This window comes from Anabrus simplex, chromosome 1 (assembly GCF_040414725.1).
Source record: "Anabrus simplex isolate iqAnaSimp1 chromosome 1, ASM4041472v1, whole genome shotgun sequence".
Classification (NCBI taxonomy): domain Eukaryota; kingdom Metazoa; phylum Arthropoda; class Insecta; order Orthoptera; family Tettigoniidae; genus Anabrus; species Anabrus simplex.
Window position 1 is genome coordinate 340,534,342 of NC_090265.1, and position 16,498 is coordinate 340,550,839.

Below are 16,498 nucleotides of genomic sequence, written 5' to 3' on the forward strand. Positions count from 1 at the left end.
TCGTCGTACTTTTCTCTACCAGAATACGATTTTTGTTCTATAACAGTAGTGAGTGTAGTGGGACTCTTACCTGGAGGTATGTTAAGAAATGTATATATAGTATCAACAATTTTATTGATGGTTTGTAGTGTGTATATTTGCCTTTGTAAATGACAAACGAGTAGGTCTCGTGAAGTAATGATTTGGTTGTTGTTAGTGGTGTGTATATTTGCTTTTGTAAACGACAAGCGAGTAGGTCTCGTGAGGTAATGATTAATGTTGGTCGTAGTTGTTTGTACGTTGCCTTTGCGGACGGCAATCAGGAGGGGGTCTCTTTAAGTGATGATTATTGTGGTATTTATTATATTTTTGTTTATTATTTTGGGAGTAAAGTTCTGGTATCAAACTTGCAGTAAATCTTTTTATCAGTGGAGTGAGGATGAACCTGGCAGGCTACCTTCATCTAATTTCAGGGGTAAACAGGTATGGTTATGAAGTAAGTTTGGAGCTTCGTCAGCCTGATGACCGTCGCCTTGGGAGAGGGAGTTACTCATTGCTCTATATAGTTATATATTCCTGTAATTGTTTTACAGGTGGCGCCCATTGTCTTGGTATTTATACTTATTTCACTCCGTTCATTAATTATATATATTTTTATTATTTATTGGTAGTCTTCAAATAGTTACACAGATTTTTCGAATATCATGTCTTCATTTATAGAAATCTTTCTCCGACAGCCATCGACGATGTTCCTTTTGAATTGATCTTTAATTCGCTTATCCCATATCGGAGAATTGAATTGAACTTTTGAAATCAAATTCTTGATATCCATCGTTACCAAAATGTCAAACACACTCAACACGAAAATCAACAGCCTGCGCGGCAGGTTGTCTGAAACCTGAATGAACTAATCATTCCGGTAAACATCTGAGTCAGACTACCAGTGCGCAAGCCTCCTGCGCGCAGGTGCATTATGGCCAGTCCCGCTTAAAAACACAGGACATACTTAGGGTACGTCCAAGATGCACGCTGGTTTACTGAGTCAGACAGTCGGCGCCGAGTCGACATAAGTATGTCCTGTGTTTTTAAGCGGGACTGGCCATAATGCACCTGCGCGCAGGAAGCCTGCGCACTGGTAGTCTGACTCAGATATTTACCGGAATGATTCGTTCATTCTGGTTTCAGACAACCTGTCGCGCAGCCTGTTGATTTTCGTCTTGAGTGTGGTAATTCGCCCAGTTCTTCGTAAGCCTGTGTTCAAATTTTAACAAAATAAAACAAAACGTATCCGAACTCATTCTGAAATATTCAAAAATCTGTTTTCGTCGACAAGTAACTGTGGAAAAAGGTGTTTGTACTCCCCGTAAATATATCTTAATTCATTTATTGGATGTATATCACTTCTCATTCGTGTTAACTTGGTTGTGACATTGTCACTTAGCAGCAATAGAGCTGCAGCCTGTTCTCTTGTTAGTTCCATGCTACACTGATAAGTTGTATTTCATATCTTTTCTTTTGTGGCAGCTCTGTCTGCGCTGACAACCAGCTTTCATAATGGCCACATCCCACCTGCCACTCGGAGTCAGACATTCAGCGCCGACTGTCTGACTCAGAAAACCAGCGTGCATCTTGGACGTGCCCTTACTATGGAAGGGATTTTAACAGGGAGCTCCGAACTGACAGGTTGTATTTGATGCTGATTTCTTGGCATGGCTCTCAAGCGGTTCATAAGCCACGTACAGCTTTGGCAACACTGTCTCAAAACAGCCAATTTGAATTCACTCTCTAACTTCAGCTTTTGATAAAATGATAACGACGCGAGATTTAGAATTATTTTTTCCAATTTATTTATTATTACGACCAACCCTCTAAAGCTCGTATACCATGGTCACGTAGTTTCCGACCAGCGTGTACGAATGAAACTACGCTCTTTTCTACACGTGGCCTTACAAACTCAGCACCGTGATCATTTTGAAATTCGGTCAAGTACTTCTCGAGAAAATGCGATGTTTCCAAACGTGCTTCGTTTGCCAGTGAAGGACTGCTCTGCTCGACTCGCGCTACGCATGAAACGTGAGCTAGCTTCTCCTCCACCATCCTCTGACAGGTATTCGCGCTACTGTACTTATAAATGAACTATGATATACTGTGTGATTTAACACCTTTCGCACCGTCGTACGTAAATGGGCAAAATAAAAATGGATGTGCATCGCCTTCTAAGGGACAGCATTATTATCCTGACGTGGCATTAAACCACACAGGCCCTAACGAGGTAGCTGCGTTCTACGCGCTACGTAGCTGTTCAGGGCACCCTTGAAGATGGTTTTCTGTGGTATGTTATTTGTACAGAAGACAAACGCTGGGGTTGTACTTGAATTACCGGTATAGCTGCTGCCTTCCCAGTGCTTTCCTTCTCCTATGCCAATGTAACCGGAAATCCCACACGAGTTAGAGTGAACTCTAGAAAGGAACATGCATGGTAGGGGTCAGGAAGGACATCTGCCGTAAAACTGGGCCAAATCCACATGCGTGACATGGATTGCAACAAGCGCATCCCCTCCAAGTTGTGGTAAAGATAGCAGAGAAAGAAATAGAAACAATAATAAACATTTAAAAAAATTAGAATGAGGGATAGTAGTTAACATTACACTGAATGTTTGAAAGTAATGGTGATAGTGGAAACGAGTATTATTGTGAAAAGAAGTAGGACTAGTACAACTGCATAATCGACCTTTTTTACCACTAATCAGAAGGGAAAAAGGAAGTGGCTCGATCCTTAGAAGAATCAACAAAAGAAAGAGAACAGCCACCACGAAGGCCGTGAAGTGAAAGACTCTCTAGCATCACAAACCTAATACCGTCGGGATCAAGAAGAAACAAGGATTGAAGTTGGATTAGGAAAAGAAATCAATCGCGTATTCTCTCTTCCTTTTCCTGTTACCTGCTGTGATATTAGTGTACTTCTGGACAAACCAGAACGAATACTTACCTGTCAGAAGGAGGTGAAGGAATTCTGTATGTCAACAGCTAGCTCATGTTTCATACGGAGCGAGAATCGAACAGGGCAGCTCCCCGCTGACAAATGACGCATGTAGGAATACATTTCTTTTTCTGGGGAAGTACATGTCCGATTTTCAAAATAATCACGGTGCTGAATTTGTTGCCTAGTTGTACTTCCTCTTAAAACAATAATCAACACCATAGTGATTTATCATCATGTTATCCTACGTGTTATTCTAGTCCAACCTACCTCGTTGCTTTCCACCTCTTTTCTCAGGACGTCTTCCTGCCATTAAACTAGCCCGTTGAATGCGCAGCTGTCCATGGTGTGTTGTGAGTGAAATAGTGCGAGAAATTGAGAGTGTATCAGAGAGGATCATCGGTTAACTGCGTTTGTACACGCGCTGGCTAAAATGCCACACATCTACACTAACGAAGAATATGCAGAAATATTGTGTGTTCACGGCTTCTGAGATGGTAGTGATCCTGCTGCTGTCGAGGAATACCGTCGGCGCTTTCCGGCACGTCGAATTTCTGATCGTAGAGTGTTTACCACAGTTTTCAACACACTGCGTGAAACAGATGTTCTAGGTTAGGTTAGGTTAGGTTAGGTTAGGTTTTCAATAACCTGTGCAGGAAGAGCAACGCATTGTAGAAATGGTGCAACGCAGTCCTACTACCAGCACACGGCGACTCTCTGCACGCATGAATGTCCCACGAACACGTGAATGGCGAACATTAAATGCGGAAAACTTGTACCAATTTCATAATGTCAAAGAGGTTGGGTGCGCGCCACTAGCCCAAAACCAAATACTCATTAAATGGGTTCTATCTCCGAAACAATTCAGAATAGGGCATATGTCCGTATGATTTATTTTGTTTCAATTGATCGTTCTTGCCATGTCCCTGATTATTGACCATTCTTCCTGGGACATTCTGTATATCCCACCTCTTCTTCTTCTTTATCTGTTTATCCTGCAGGGTCGGTTCTTCCCTCGGACTCAGCGAGGGATCCCACCTCTACCGCCTCAAGGGCAGTGTCCTGAAGCTTCAGACTCTGGGTCGGGAGATACAACTGGGGAGGATGACCAGTACCTCGCCCAGGTGGCCTTACCTGCTATGCTGAACAGGGGCCTTGCGGGGGAATGTTAAGTTTGGAAGGGATAGACAAGGAAGAGGGAAGGAAACGGCCGTGGCCTAAAGTTAGGTACCATCCCGGCATTTGCCTGAAGGAGAAGCGGGAAACCACGGAAAACCACTTCCAGGATGACTGAGGTGGAAATTAAACCCACCTCTACGAAGTTGACCTCCCGAGGCTAAGTGGACCCCGTTCCAGCCCTCGTACCACTTTTCAAATTTCGTGGCAGAGTCGGGAATTGAACCCGGGCCCTAGGAGGTGGCAGCTAATCACACCAATCACTACACCACAGAGGCGGACCCAATGTTCTTCCTATCCATTATTCTCCTTAAGACTGGTCAAGCCTCCCAGCCACAGATGGATATGCAGTCCATCAGAACAATTTTCGTTGGGTTCATTTTCCTATGCCAATGTGTAAAGGAAAGAGAACCTTACCGTACCGTACTGTAGGGATGAAAGTTTGCGTGACGTATTTACGCACTCGTACAGTATTATGCATTTAGGGTTAATTTTCCTTTACATTTTCCTTGGTATAGGTACTTCAAGGGAGAAACAGGTTCCAAGAAGGACATTCAGGTATCATTAATGATCAATGGGAGTGTACATGTGACCATATACAGAAAGCAGAATAATTCAGTCTGTAGTATTTGGATATAAAGAAAATTTCAAATACAGAAGGTGCCTAATACTGGCGAAGTACTTAAAATTAGTTATAATAAAGACATCCTCCCCTGTGAACCACCTGACCTCAGCGCGATGAGGAGGCTTGTGATTCCTAATGAAGCAGGTAGCCAAGTCGTAGGTGCAACCGTATCGATGGGAATTGGATAGAATAAAATTACTGTAGATGTAGGTGATATAAGTGAAGTACGTTGGCAGGTGACTACAGAATTTTCAACACAAAATCAAACATGGGAGATGCAGGAGCTAGTTCAATAAAGAAGATAGGGCAGCGGGTAACGTACTGTGACCAGTAGAGTGAACGGATTATTGTTGTCAGGATTGACACCAAGCTAATGCCTATCACTAAGTTCAGCCGATGATCAAGACATAGAAAGAATATATGAAGACATAAAACCAAACCAAACCAAACCCCATGGCACTACAGCCCTTGAAGGGCCTTGGCCTACCAAGCGACCGCTGCTCAGCCCGAAGGCCTGCAGATTACGAGGGGTCGTGTGGTCAGCACGACGAATCCTCTCGGCCATTATTGTTGGCTTTCTAGACCGGGGCCGCCATCTCACAGTCAGATAGCTCCTCAATTCTAATCACGTAGGCTGAGTGGACCTCGAACCAGCCCTCAGGTACAGGTAAAAATCCCTAACCTGGCCGGGAATCGAACCCGGGGCCTCCGGGTAAAAAGGCAGGCACGCTACCCCTACACCACGGGGCTGGCATATGAAGACAAAGAAGATTTAATACAATATGTAAAAGGAGGCCTATAGAGATAAGAACATTATCATAATGGAATTAAACAAATTATCGGTAATAGGATTATACGTCGATCCTTCCTCAGCAATGGAAGATATATTATATTGTACCCGCTCAAAGCCTGAGTCCCAACCAGCATTTATCTCAGGGAGTGTTACGGTCCGAATCCCTCGCAACTAATACTCAATAAAAAAAAAAATATTTTGAGATATAAGATCTCAAACTAAATGTAAGGTCGCCATCCAATCAGTACTACAGGGTTGAACGGGACACTCTAATCTTTATCTTTAAGGCTCATCATAAAACACACAAATTATATACATTCAGATCAAAGGGAAATTATGAAGGCTCCATCCTAGGGATGGGGACGGATATTTAAACGGTCACCAAGGGTTTACTATTCTACAAGAACAAGAACCTGGAACTGTTTCCTTGCAAATGCTAAAGGAGCATTTTATTTAGGTAAACAAATGAAATGTTACACACAATCAAAATCTGTTGACCCTTGATTTGCCGGTAATTTGGCAAATTATTCCTGAAAAATGATTACATAATATTTATCACTTTTGACCACCCTTCCATTTGGGTGGTAGAACCGTTGATATCTGAATGTATCAGATTTACCTTCGTTAACACCATGACCATATTTGATCATGGACCAATTACCTGTTGGCTAAGTAGGCGCGATCACATGGACCATGTTATCGCCTCCACTTTGATTGAGATGAGACCAACCCGGGAAACTACAAACTCTCCCCGCGTTCCTAACCAAGATATGCTAATCGTTAGTTGAAGGAATACGACAAAGGGACTCTAACCTAATGGTCCAGATGTAGGGATTTGCCTTCATTTTACACATAATAACTTAACTTATTATTTACAACCCATTGACATTATTACATTAATTCGCCAGCTGACTTCCCTAGTATCATCCATCATCAGCATCCGAAATAATAAGAAAATAAATAAAATAAAAAAATATTTTTATTAAATATTATTATTATTATTATTATTATTATTATTATTATTATTATTATTATTAATATTATTATTATTTGTGGAGATCATGATTATCGTAACCGGTAATCATCCTCGGAATAATATTTCAACTTTTCGCGATTTTTATTTTCATCTGAAATAAATAAAAGTAGCTTCTTTGATTATTCTTCTTCTCCTTCTTCAAATATTCTCATTATTATTATTATTATTAGTTAAAAATCTCAAATTTTTCATTTCAACTCCCAACATCATTATTATGTCCAAAATATAAAAAAGTAAATTCTTCTTCAAAAAAGTAGTTTTTTAAAATATTTATTATTATTATTATTATTAATTAAAAAATTAATTTCGCCTGTTACACGGTAGTCCACTCTTAACATGTTTAACGCATAACCCCTTTTACAATTCCGATTTATTTTGGCACTAATCAATCCAGATATGATTTACTTGGAATATTATTATTATTATTATTATTATTATTATTATTATTATTATTATTATTATTATTATTAATAGTATTATTATTCTTTCGAGAATCTTTATTTTTATTCCCCATCTTTATAATTTAGTCACATACGTTCTCTCCCAAACAGAAATCACCAAGATCCGAATTCACATCGGTCGGGACATAATAGTGTTTGAACCCGCAACCTTATTTTCGTACTGTCGTTAATTCATGGAGACCATATGCTCCTAAGACAATTCTCAAATCCCATAACACCTCGCAGTTGGGCAAATACCTCCAATCTCTGCAAGTGTTAAATTATTCCTTCCTTTTCCATTTTGAAGTCCATTTATCCATTGGAACTCTTCAAAGCATTTTCACTAATTAACCCTCGGTGTGTGGACTCTATTCTGCCACTCAATACACCGGTATATAAATACAACCTCTATGTGGGCCTTAAGATCCATCTATTTCTTCATCAACATCAGTACAATTCACTTTCATTTCGGGCCGGATTTCTGTCCCACAAAACTCCAAATCTCAACTTTTGGCTCAAATCCCTCTGGATCTCAATCATAGCGTGACCATATTATAAAAGTGCCTATCTCGTTTCTACCAAATATTTATGATTATTATGGAGTCCAAAAACGTTAAATCAACAATTAGTGTTAAAACCGGATTCACTGCACGAATTATAATTATTCACGGCACATGCGATCTCCACATTTAAATTACTTTAATTTGCAATCATTCTATCCAACTAGGCCCGTGCCTTTATTCTCAAAGATTATTATTAAACACGCCTTTACACATTACCAAATTTTAATGTACTACTTCGACACTTGTACAGATTATTATTATTTTGTCCACTGGCGAACTTCGCGATATTTACAAACAAATCAATGGACTTCATTCCGTCCCACAACAATTTAAATCACTTGGCAACCCTACCTCTGGATTATCTTAACAACATGCCTTAATATCTATAAAAGTTCCGATAACAGAAAACCACTTTGGAAGCACTTCTAAATGAATATTAACATTATCTTTACGTGAAACGTGCTCCATATCATATCAAACAACTCAAGCACTTGAATGAACAACTCAACCCTACTATACTCTATTTAATAATCAAAATTATGGTGAGTGCTCGATCTAATCTACATATTAATTTGTCCCTTTGTCTATCTATCTTTGAATTTATACGAGCCGTAACGGCTCGTTTCACAATCAAGTTACCATGATAAATGAATATGATTTCCTCCCCCTAACGATAGCAATCTACAAATATGTTAAAAGGTACTCAACTCTGCCATTGTAGTCTGCTAAAACCGGACGAGAAGCCATAGCCCCTCCGGTTTTTAGCAATGCATTCCACTGGTATTCATGCCAGCTTGAAGAATTAATCCTTGACCCTTTTCAACTTTACACATTTTGAATAAAAACAAATAAATTAACTGTTGCACTTTGGAATAATTTCCACCCTAAATTCTATTCACAAATTTTACACTCTCGGCCTTGTATCTAGCCCACTTAATGTAGATATACATTCTTCATTCCTTTTCCGGACACTAGGAACATGGGATACCTCGGGTTTCCCTTTACATCGGCCCGTGCGCGCACTTGAATTTCCCGTCTCACGTTCGTGTAGCTGACCAGGTATCAGTTTAGAATCGACTGTTTACTAGGTGACATAAACACTCGTGACCGTTCTCAGGTAACGCACTTCCTAATCTGTTGGTAGAATCTCACACTCCGTAAGTTATGCTTTACTGAGTCCTGTCTATTTGAAACACTTCATACTAGTATACTGCTCAAGACTGTAATATGAGCTACATCACGTCATGAATCACTGTACTATGTTACAATATAATACTTCGAACCCTACTCCACGAGTAAGTACACACACGCATCCCTGGCGTAGTCACGGCTCGAACACACTGTCAAAAGTAGTTACGCACCACGGGCGTGGTGTCCGCCCGAACACTTTGTCAGAAGTACTTGCCAGTCCTTGTCTACGACCTCATATTTATACTTGTATCCCCTCTCTTCCGAGTTCAACGGAGTTCATCTTCGGGCGCGCAGTCCCGATATCTTCATACGACACTTTACGGTTTGGCCCGTGGCTTTAATATATGATCCAATGATGTAATCATGTTCTCAAATGCTCTATACCAATTCTCAAGTATTATCGTTCGCTGGTAATGGATATATTCGCGAATTTAGCTGCCGTATCCCGGCTCGGGGTTTCGCGCTCTTGTGTGGCTTCTTTTGCCTTCAGCCAATCAACGAATAGCGTCCATGAATTCTCAGAATTTCACCATGCAATCTCCCGTAATTATTAACTTTATATAAGTTTTATGGTATAGTAAGGCTCCTAAATTCCACTTTATTCTGAATCGATACTTCACTTCCTCCTATCAGTTTAATCCACGGAGTTAGCCTCGCTAGTGCTTCTTACAATACGAAGTTGTCGCCTTGCTTTGGTCAAGTGAATTTTTCCATTGGTCCACCTTAACCACGTGACCGGGAAGGCTCATATTTTTTTCTTCCAGTGCCAACCCCGCGTTCAACTCCCGCTAGTTGCATGGAGATACCCCTACGTCATTTCTCAGAAATTTGCACTCGGCTCTCTGCGCTGTTGCTACTACCAAGACTGCCCGGGGCTATGAAAACTTTGGCAACAAGTTATCCTCTCTCTTTCCTCGTTGTCACAATTTCTGAGAAACCTAATTCTGCCACTCATTGTGTTTGTTAATCTCAATGGAGACAACAGTCTGTGGTATGGTGAAACCTGCCATCTGGCCTGTTCTTACTGTATGTATAGTAAGATACTATTTATTCTGGAAATGAAATATATATTCCTCAATAATTCATCATAATTACAATTGCATGACGCTTATCACACCCCCACCAGGGAGCAATATATTCTTATGACTGCTCTATCGAAGGTGAATCAAGAAAATAACAACAATGAATATCGAGGTCTGGAATTGCTCCAAACGTTGGAGGAAGACTCACCCTTGTCAACAACAAATCTGACAAGACGTACTTTGCCCACAATGGAAGCAGTACAATTGATGTTTTATTCTTCAAAGGTGCTGGACTTAAATTAATTGATTACAAGGTATGCTACTCATCTCCAGAGTCAGTATTAAAGAAGCACTGTCCAGTATCAGCGATCTTTGATTTGGATGTTCTTTCGCACCCATGGAATGCACCAATCGTTACGAAGCCTATAGCTCGAAAACTTAATGAGAGTGTCCTCCTGCCAAGCACTGATAAAATCATAAACTTAAACAACAAAATAATGAAAAACGAATTGGACGCTGCAGCTTCTGTTTTAGAAGACACCTTCAAATCTGCCTTCATCACAACAACTCCACGAAAATCCAAACAGTGGTTCAATCAGACCTGCTATTTGGAAAGAAAGCAAGTCCTCAAGGCTCTTCATGTGGCGAAAACAACACTGAAACAGAAGACCTAATTAACTACAGTCAGCTCAGACGTAAATACAAAGAACTACTGAAGACTTCTAGAAACAAGCATACTGAACTTGAGGCATTGAAGATGGCTGACGAAGCCAAGAAGAACCCTTTCTTAGCATTAAAACCGCGTAAAAATCCAACAGCTGGTAAAATAGATATGAAGACCTGGGAGAAGCACTTCTCACTCATCCTAAATCAACAAAGATCCTTAACAGCCTATTCAAGAAAGAACGTTGAAGCAGACAGGGGAGGCATCACCCTATTCTCACAAAAAGAAGTCTCTGACACTATACTCAAACTAAAAGATGGAAAAGCACCGGGCCCGGACGGCATTTTCAGTGAACACATTAAAGCTTCAGCAAATGTATTACTTCCATCCATAACGAATCTTATGAACCTCTGCTTGTAACTAGGAGACATCCCAAAAGCGTGGCAAACCTCCACATTGAAGGTTGTATACAAAGGAAAGGGTGACTTGCTTGATCCAAATTCCTGTAGAGGGATTGCTCTGGAGAATAATTTGTTAAAGATACTCACCAAGTTAATAACCACCCGACTGACGGAAAAAATTGAAACCAAACTTCCTGAAGAGCAATTTCGATTTAGAAGAGGAAGAAGCACTCTGCACGCAATAAGAAATCTACTGGACGATATACGTAACACCTTACGACTACCAAGGGGTAAATTTCACACAGTGTTCATAGATTTCTCCAAGGCCTTCGATAATCTTAAAAGAAACATTATATCGACGAAGCTTGATTCGCTTGTTGAGGACAAGGCTCTCACCATTCTGATCCATAACATGTTGATAAATAATACTGTCATCATTTCAGACAATATAACTTCATCGAGGGAAATCACGCAGACAAATGGCGTTCTACAGGGCGATCCTCAGTCCTTTATTGTTTAATGTAGCTATCTATGATGTGGTTCAAGTGATAAAAGAGGTGTCAAACGAAGTAACCATGTATTTATATGCTGATGATATGGTTCTAGGATCACACGATGTTAAAGAGCTAAAAAAAAGCACTGGAAGCACTGCAGAAGTGGACAGACACAAATGAATTGCAAGTAAACATTGAAAAGACTGTCTACATGATTTTCAGGAAGGGCGGACGAACATCCTCAAGTGACAAAGTGACGTATAAAGCAGAAACACTAAACGACGTGAACAGTTTTAAATATCTGGGCTTGACGATGCAGACGACAGTAAACTCCTTTAGACTTCATATTAGACTACGTGCTGTGGCAGCTATGAAAGCAATATTTGACATCAAGAATTTAAATAGATTATCTCTTAAGACGGCCATGACCTTGTTCGACGCAAAAATAATCCCTATTTTAACATATGGACTGGAAATCATTTGGGATAAGCTAACAAAGAATGACCTACACACCCTAGAAAAAGTCAAAGCCCGATTCTTAAAGACAACTCTCTGTGTGTCCAGATTTACTAGATCAAGACTGGTTTATGAACTCGCAAAGGAGCCTTTTTTTTAATTGAAGATTTGAGATTCAAGCTTGCTCTACCTTATACAGTCCAATGGAAGAAACTCTTGGATGAAAGAGTGGCCAAAAGGAATGATATTTGTCCTGAATTCTACTCGACTGAAGCAATGACGAACAGAACATGGACCAATACAAACCAGGATCTCCGACACTTTACCAATTCTATGGCAATTCATGGATACCACTATAAACCCTGCAAAACTAGAATCTTTCTTTCGGAACGGTTCACGAAAATTGGGGCGATATGCGTCCCGTATTTTTTTTCAGGGACAGCGGGAGATCTTAGGGAAATATGAGACAAACCCGTAAAGTAAGGGACGTGTGGTCACCCTACATTAGTCGACGAATAACCAGTAGTGGAGCTTTTAAAGGTAGAAAAGATGTGAATTATTAAATAAAAGTCTAGGTAGTGGGCGTGATTATCTCCGTAGCCTAGCTGCTGGCTTCCCACGCTGAGATTCGAATGTCGGTAGATCCTGGGTCGAGATTCTCATCTCAAGTAATACGTAGCGTCAACTGATAATTTTAATTAAATGCAATTATTAAAGTTTCCAGAAAATATGTGCTGGTGCATTTACTAACTCATGAGGAGAGTAAACCGTAGAGTTTGGTTTAATATTAAAACAGGAATAGTAATTAATTAAATTCCTTCTACGAGATGTGCCTTTCATTGCGTTTGTTTAAATCATTTAGTGTACAGAATTTAATAAGTGTTAGTTAGAAGTGGGGCGCCTCTTCGATAGCGTTACGAGTATGAAGTGCAAGAATGCAAATCCGATAAAGACTGAAGAGGCATTTAAGTCATGACTCAGAAACATAATGCATATTTCTTTTATGTAAGATCATAGGGCATATTCCTCGTATATAATTTCGTATGTGTTCTTCTCAGTTTATTAAAGGTTGTATTTAAAGTAAAGGACACCATTCTTCTTATTTGGTAGTGATAGTTGTATTCCTCTCATATTTACATTCCCCAACTTTCTACATAATTAATTTAGTGCCCATTTTCATAGCGAATAGATTATCGACGCATTTTGATCTCGAGTTTAGCCGTGGTAAAATGTGAAAGTAGGGAGGATGGACTTCGATGGCGGGGGTCGTTTCCGAAGGTCTCATCTAACATATTCCATTCAGTCATTGTATTTGCGAACTCAGATAATTAAAATATGCCCTGGACCCCTGGACAGGCGCAATGGGTAACCATAATAAAACGAGATTGCAAATAAGTGTTACAAATACTTGCATATGGTTATGACGCGTCAGGAAGGGCGAAGCACCCATCCAAAACCAAAATGAGGCTTGGCGACTCCATCGATCAAATAAAAAACTGGGATAGGCTTAGAAACACTGGCCCCTAAATACGCAATTTATTATTTCTTTTACATATGATGGTTTTTCAGGGCAAAAGTAATTCATCATTATCAAAACACATTTTAAAAATTATTTGTAAAAATAAAGATATTTTTATTTATTTGAATAAGTCAAAATGTTAAGAATTTTGAATGTTTTACGTACATGTACTGTATATGCAAAGCTGTACGTTTTCTGTAGCTACTGCCACGCTTTAATCTTCGGGATGTACTTGCTCACGAATTTTCTAAGGTGAACAACATTTTCTTTGTTCTTCCTTAACTTTTTGAAATGCATACTTTACTCCAGCTGATTGGCAAGAAAAGTGATAAAATAAAATACAGTTCATTTTAGAATACACTAGTCACCACAAGCGAGCGCTTCTGCGAGGTTGAAGTAAATGTACACTTGTAAAGTCTAAAGCAGATGCAACAAACAAGCAAGTAAATTGTCCTGTACACATATGCAATGCTGTGCATTTGAGGGTTAAAGGAAAGAATAGGTAAACAGCTGATAGGGTGTCTGACACCAGGGGAAGAACCTAAATGCAGATCAATGCTGGCCGACCGACTAGTTGAACATGTTATAAATGGTTCAAGACTATGACTTAGTAAATATAAAAACTTGCTCTTAGAACGTGATTGTTAATAAATGATACAACAATTTAACAGGAAATTGTAAATTCCCTTGTTGAATGCAAATCTAAAATTGACAAAATGTGAGTTTTTATTGTTTTAACTGTCATTAGAGGGAAATAATAATAATAAATTAATATGGTGTGTACTGATGAGCTTAGGTAGAAATTGTAAGCAGGGATTGCGAGAGTGGAGCACCGAAATGAGCAGATGGTACTTGCGGTACGTTAAACATAAACATTTGAACAAGTTTCCTCTCATTCAAAATTATAATCCTGTTTTACAGCTGGTGAAGTTAATCTTTTCCAAGAGTAAATAAGTTAACTCATCCTTACTAATAGGATTACACAACTATCTTTTTTCATGTACGTTCTATTAGTAATGTTGGTTATTCCTTTTAAATTGAATTTAATTGTGGTAAACAGGTCAGGGTTGGTAAATATAATCCATTTTGTGCAGTAGTTTCTAAATGTTAAACGGTAATTTGCTAACTATTCAGTGAATACTACGGATAGGTACATTTAGATACAGGGAAATTGATGATTTTCATGAAACACAGTTATTAAAGTTTCCAGAAAATATGTGCTGGTGCATTTAATAATTCATGAGGAAAGTGAACCGTGGAGGTTGGTGTAATGTTTTAAGGACACGAGGTATTTCTGAGTATATGAATTATATACATTAGGAGACATCACATCATTCAACATTTATTTTCTTAATGTTAAATTTATGGCCGAGAATCTTATCTCTAAATACAAAAATTAAGTATCGTTTGTCTATCTGTTCACCAAAACGATATCACATCTAAAACACCAAACAAAATTACGGGAACATTTCCAAAATTTTCCCATGCGGATCTGTCACGTGACTGTGTTTTATTTCAAAATATAGACCCGAAAATATATTATTTACGAAATATCGCTTAACAGCTTACTTCTAGACCAGTCACCATCGTTACATGAGCATTGTTATGATATGTTTGTTGATATGAAGGCCACAGTAAATTATCTTTCCTCAAATTTCTGAAAAGTTACTGGGAGACATGAAATTAAAATTTCTGATTTCCATTACGTATTTAGAAATTTGAAATTCAAACACTATTACTAGTACTTTAAATGTCCGGCTCCATGGCTAAGTGTTTAGTGTGCTGGCCTTTGTTCACAGGGGTCCCGGATTCGATTAACCATAATTGGCTAATTCCCCTGGCACGGGGACTGTGTGTATGTGCCGTCTTCATCATCATTTCAACCTCATCACGACGCGCAGGTCTCCTACGGGAGCCAAATCAAAAGACCTGCACCAGGCCTCTCCTGAGGCCACACGACATTTCATTTCAGTACTTTAAATTTATATTATGTAAAAGAGATTAGTCTAAATCTGTAACGTTTGATCAGCGTTTTCGTAACGCTTTAAATCGGGGTTATTTGAAATGCTGCGTATATTGTAACTGTACTAACTCGGGTATCCAATTATAGATAGCTTCGGACAGTTTTATATCCTTTATATCCCTCTCTCTATATATAGATATATGTTGAAAGTTTATTGATATTGCATATTATGCATAACACTGTATTTATATGATATTTTTATTTTATTTTCCAGTGGCTTTACGTCGCACTGACACAGATAGGTCTTATGGCGACGATGGGATAGGAAAGGGCTAGGTGTTGGAAGGAAGCGGTCGTGGCCTTAATTAAGGTGTGAAATTCGGAAACCATGGAAAACTATCTTCAGGGCTGCCGACTGTGGGATTCGAACCCACTATCTCCCGGATGCAAGCTCACAGCCGCGCGCCCCCGACCGCACGGCCAACTCGCCCGGTAAGAATATTAATAACAAGAGCATAATGAAACTTAAAAAGTCATGATGGGAAATGGTTTAATTTAGGCCAACTTGTAAAGAAATCATACATAACACACATTTATAACCTATTGAAATCATGGTCACTCTTGCACTCATCTGATTCGTGTGCATAGATATTCCCCCTGTTATACTGCATTTTAATTGTGTCTTTACTATTTGTAGTATTTATTCTTATTATAGCTTTGTGTTAGAATATTCCGTATGTTTGTTACTATTCCCTTCAATACTTTCACATTTCCATCGCTTTCTACCATTTTATTTCTTTAGATACCATCCTCTACATAGTACCTCCTCTTACGTCACACTCATACGTATCTATATCACATCAAGCCCAATTTACTAATGCGGTCTTCAACAAGCCAATAATAAAAATCCCCAAGGAAAAAGTTAAAATAATATACATTTTAACTGTGTTTTCAAAGTAACCGTATATGAAGGCATATATCAAACCAAGTATTCATACTGGGTGGAAGGTAACTGATGCACCAAAGTAACGTAAGTTTACTTATTTAATGGATTTAATTTAGTAAAGTATCTTGGAGAGAGAAAATTACAATGTCGTACGTTATAGATCTGTAGCTTGTACCGTTCTCGATGAAAGTCGTGTTTTGGGAATTGTAACAATTGCAACACAACCGCTGGAGGTAGCCACTGCATCCAC